We start from the raw sequence: 5,521 nt of genomic DNA on the forward strand, positions 1-5,521 counted from the left end.
TATGCTTAAATCTCAGCAGCATAATCCCCCAAATTTTATTTCTGTGTTATAAAAAGCTCAGATGAGTGAGGGCCGGGGTGTCTGTCTGGGCACTCCATGCAATAATTCTGACTGCCTCGACCTCGCGGCCATGCCATCTCAATACCTCATGTACAATTTCCAAAGCAAAGGAAGTACACCTCTGCTCACTGCTCTGGGGCTGCCTTGTTAATGTGAGAGTGAAGGCTATTGTTTGTCTGGCTTAGGGCTGCAAGCCAAACTTAGAAGTTCAAGAGTATTAAAGAGCCTTGGACACAACTTTGACTCATGGAAGCAAGCGGATTAAGTTTTCCCCATGTCTTCCTTTAGACACAACTGACCTGATCTGTAGTTTACTTAGGTCTTGGAGGAAGTTCCTGCAAGATCAAGCAATGCCAGTCAAGGTGACTGGAAATACATCTTCATATTGAACCCCTCTCCTCCCCTTCCCCACTCCCCTTGTCCGGGACTCGTGCTCCCTGGGTTTGCAAAACTGAGAAAGTAACAGGTAAAATAGAAATGAAGACAGCATCCTAAGAAGGACTCTAAATTGCCTAAGAAAGCAGCCAAACTCCTTCCCTATCATTCAGGATCCTTCCTGGTCCAGTCCTATCGACTGTGAAGTGCCATTTCCCCTCAGAAATCTGATTCTTCCATTCCGAAACATTGACCATAAAGTTTATGTTGTACCTGTTAAGGTACCAATGTTTTTCTTACTTGGATGATAACTTTGGGGTGTGCTTATACATTAATACATTCAACAAATAGTGACTGAGAGCCAGCCTTCATACTGTAGCTAAAGCAAGAATTAAATCAAGAAGACAGAGATGCTGCCGTACAGTACCGGTGGGAATGATAAACTTGGATACAGTCATTCAGCAATTAAATCCTGACACCAGAACACAACTCAGATCGACCTCAATTTCAGAGCCACACTCTCATTTCAAAGCTCTACTCACTCTCTCAATAAATATTTATGAATTGTTTCACTCTTATTGTGTGAGTATAGTGAGTTATTTATTTTCTACACTTGGGTCTGTGGGAGTGTTAAAGTATTCCACACATCACATTTTAAGGTCAAGTGATGGTGAAAGAAATTGTCAGGAAAGGGCTGCTCTGAGGACATCTACAGAACTCACATGAGAGAATACATTTGAGGGAGGACAATTAAAACCATATATGTAGCCGTGTAAGAAAAAATATATATATATATTTTTTTTTGGTAAAAAATAAATTCTTCTTCCCTCCCTTCACCCTTCTTTCCCTTTCTTCTTTCTTTCATAACCACTCTGGTTCTTTGTGTGCTGTAACCTTGATCTTTATACCTAAGTAAGCTTTCTAACTCTCAACATTATAAAGCTCACTAAAAAACAACTGTGATATATTCACTTAACTAAAGGGCACAAAAATGACACACTGACTCCATTCTTTAAAAAAAAAAAAAAACCTTTCAGAAGCTTTTTTTTATAGTGTTGCAGAATTCTTCTGCAGTGTCTCACTTAATTTCTCTGGTGCTGTGATGCAAATATTAAAGCAAGATTTAAAAAATCAGCAAAAAGGCTTCCCTGGTGGTACAGTGGTTGAGAGTCCTCCTGCCGATGCAAGGGACATGGGCTCGTGCCCCCGGTCTGGGAGGATCCCACATGCCGCAGAGTGGCTGGGCCCGTGAGCCATGGCCGCTGAGCCTGGGCATCCAGAGCCTGTGCTCCACAACGGGAGAGGCCACAACAGTGAGAGGCCCGCGTATCGCAAAAAAAAAAAAAAAAAAAAAAAATCAGCAAAAAAACTGATGAGAGAAATATCACCTAATTTGGGTACAAAGCACACTTTCTTATGCTTTTGTTATGGAGTCAGTATTTGTAGGGAATGAAAAAACTTTCTTAATGTGAAATCTGTGGAAATAGAGCCTTCCAATCTAAAAGCTAATGCAAAAAGTATTTGTATCATTGGCAAATCAGTGATGTTTCTCATCTCTAGAAAATCATATGAAATAGTTCACCATTATTTTTTTAGTATTTTTTTCTTAATTTTGCTTTATAATATATATTAAGCATCCTTGATAAGATACAGAAAATAATTCCCTAAAATGTAGGGAGCCAATTTCATTAGTATATTCAGTCTGATTGCGGCTTTCTTTAGTAAAAGTGTTCACAGACTCACTAAAATGTAACTTGATTTTTAAAAGTAGAAACATGGCCCAATTAATTTTACAATTAATTCATTTGTTCTACAAAGCTTTGATTGTTTCTTCTGCCTAAAGAGTTTATGTAGGACAGTTAGAAAGGCAAGTTCTACAGTCAAGATGGATAATTATTATATTCACCAACTCTTCTAAATATAAAGCTGCACTAATAATAGGAAAATTTGAAATGACCCTTAACATAGTTATCTATGAAGCCAAACTACCCTTTGGCTGGATGACTAAAAAGTTATAAAGCATCATGTCAGTGTCTCCTAACAATAGATCTTGATTTTGACAAAAAGTCTCATAATTACAATATTTTATTTTTCATATAGTATGAAATTACTTGCTCTAAATAAGCTAGGTATCATCTAAAATAAATAAATTATCACCCTTGTCTACTTCTAAGGTAAACATGACCAAAATTAATATGACAGAGGAAAGCATGAAAATTGGATGTAAAAATTTGAGAACATTGGACCTCAAGCGATATAATGCTAGAATGACAACCACATTGTCTAATCCAGAGGATGTATGCATCCATGTAGGATGTGAGTTCTACAGATTTAATTCAAGGCTCAAGATACTAAACTTGGTGAACATTAGGGATTCTAGATTTTTAGGTTGTGTGTGATGGGATTCCCTTTGGTTTTGTGGCTTAAAATTAATAATTTCCATTCAAGGAAATTGCAATGCCTTCTCCATACTATAAAGCTCTTTATGTGTACTTGTAGGATTAGAGCATCTTTGAGGATGCAGACATGTTCTCCTGCATATGTGAGTTGCAGACAGTATCTTGGTTTATAATGCAAATTTTATGTTATGTATGCCGCAAAATAATTTTTAGTGCATACCATCAAATTTCCTTTATAAATTTGTTAGATTCCATAAATCTATTGTGCATTTGCACACGACTTGGGATTTACATTTGATTCACTCACTTTCACGTTGCACATATAAATCTAACAATTAATAAACTTATGGTCTTCTTCATCTTTAATCAGCAAAGAATAAATCATCTGGATAACAATCTTATACGAATATAAAAAGGTCTTAGGAAGAAAGCGGAAGCAATGTTCATTTAAGATTTTATTCAAAAAGAATAGCCCGGCCATCTTGTGGGAAGAGCTGAAGCAGGCGCTCTCGGCTCGGCGCGGCCTGCTGCAATCCGTGCAGGAACGCACCGTCGAGCCACCATCATGCCTGGGCACTTACAGGAAGGCTTCGGCGGCGTGGTCACCAACCGATTCGACGAGTTATTTGATGACAAATCGGACCCCTTCGAGGTGTTGAAGGCAGCAGAGAACAAGAAAAAAGAAGCCGGAGGGGGTGGCTTTGGGGGCCGTGGGGCCAAGAGCGCAGCTCAGGTTGCAGCCCAGACAAACTCCAATGCGGCGTGCAAACAGCTGCATAAAGAGTCCCAGAAAGACATCAAGAACCCGCTGCCCCCCAGCGTCGGTGTGGTTGACAAGAAGGAGGAGATGCAGCCACCTGTGGCACTTAAGAAAGAAGGAAGAAGACGCGTTGGAAGAAGAACTGATCAACAACTTCAGGGTGAAGAGAAGATAATTGATAGGAGACCAGAAAGGCGACCACCTCGTGAAAGACGATTTGAAAAGCCACTTGAAGAAAAGGGTGAGAGGCTTCCCTGGTGGCGCAGTGGTTGAGAATCTGCCTGCCAATGCAGGGGACACGGGTTCGAGCTCTGGTCTGGGAAGATCCCACATGCCGCGGAGCAACTGGGCCCGTGAGCCACAACTACTGAGCCTGTGCATCTGGGGCCTGTGCTCCGCAACAAGAGAGGCCAAGATAGTGAGAGGCCCACTCACCGAGATGAAGAGTGGCTCCTGCTCACCACAACTAGAGAAAGCCCTTGCCTGAAGACCCAACACATTCAAAAATGAATGCATAAATAAATAAATTTATATTAAAAAAAGAAACAAGCAATAGGATATTATAGACAGATATAAGAGGAGATTTATTTAAAAAAAAAGAAAAGGGTGAAGGAGGAGAATTTTCAGTTGATAGACTGATTATTGACTGGCCTATCCGAGGCCTTGGTGGTCTTGGAAGAGGTCAAGGAGGTCGTGGACGAGGAATGGGCCGGGGACATGGCTTTGATTCTCGTGGCAAATGTGAATTTGATAGGCATAGTGGAAGTGACAGATCTGGCCTGAAGCATGAGGACAAGCATGGAGGTAGCGGATCTCACAGCTGGGGAACTGTCAAAGATGAATTAACTGACTTGGAGCAATCAAATGTGACCGAGGAAACACCTGAAGGTGAAGAACATCCAGTGGCAGACACTGAAAATAAGGAGAATGAAGTTGAAAAGTAAAGGAAGAAGACCCAAAAAAAATGACTTTGGATGCGTGGAAGGCTATTCAAAATAAGGACCGGGCAAAAGTAGAATTTAATATCTGAAAACTAAATGAAGGTGCTGATGGGCAGTGGAAGAGGGATTTGTTCTTCATAAGTCAAAGAGTGAAGAGGTTCATGCTGAAGACTCGGTTATGGATCACCATTTCCGGAAGCCAGCAAATGATATAACATCTCAGCTGGAGATCAATTTTGGAGAGCCTGGCTGCCCAGGATGAGGTGGCAGGGGAGGACGAGGTGGCCGTGGGCATGGTGGATGTCCAAACCGTGGCATCAGGACTGACAAGTCAAGTGCTTCTGCTCCTGATGTGGATGACCCAGAGGCATTCCCAGCTCTGGCTTAACTGGGTGCCATAAGACAACCCTGGTTCCTTGGTGGACCCTCCTCTTTGAGACTTGCATGCTTAAGGATCCCAAACAACTAAGAAATTAAAAAAAAAAAAAAAAGAAAATACTGTCATTCATACCATTCACATCTAAAGACTGAATTTTATCTGTTTTAAAAATGAACTTCTCCTGCTACACAGAAGTAACAATATGGTAGTCAGTTTATTATTTAGAAATGTATTGGTAACGGGGATGTTTTCATAATTTTCAGAGATTATGCATTCTTCGTGAATGCTTCTGTATTGCTGCTTGCAAATATGCATTTCCAAACTTGAAATATAGGTGTGAACAGTGTGTACCAGTTTAAAAAAGAATAGCATAAAATAGAGTCTGTGGACAACTTTGCATATAAATATAAGGGTCTGGAGCCTCAAAGAAAACAAATTCATTGTTAATTTTTCAAAGGTGAAAAACTAAACAAAGTGGCACATTACATAAATGAGCCACTAATGATAAATAATGAAACAGTTAATTTTCTCTAGTGAGCAATGACAACAAATTTTTGAAAAGTAAACATTTAATTTCATGTTGATTAAAAAAATAATGAGGTTTGAT

General features: G+C 40.0%; 1 pseudogene across 1 annotated transcript; it reads left to right on the plus strand.

Annotated features, from left to right (window-relative positions):
• Positions 1-3,384: 3,384 nt before the first annotated feature.
• Positions 3,385-5,107, plus strand: LOC307065267 (SERPINE1 mRNA-binding protein 1-like; annotated as a pseudogene). Its single transcript has 2 exons — positions 3,385-3,835; positions 4,195-5,107. The product of its transcript is annotated as an SERPINE1 mRNA-binding protein 1-like (transcript).
• Positions 5,108-5,521: the final 414 nt, after the last annotated feature.

The sequence above is a fragment of the Hyperoodon ampullatus genome, assembly GCF_949752795.1.
Source record: "Hyperoodon ampullatus genome assembly, chromosome: 16".
In the NCBI taxonomy this organism is placed as follows: Eukaryota; Metazoa; Chordata; class Mammalia; order Artiodactyla; family Ziphiidae; genus Hyperoodon; species Hyperoodon ampullatus.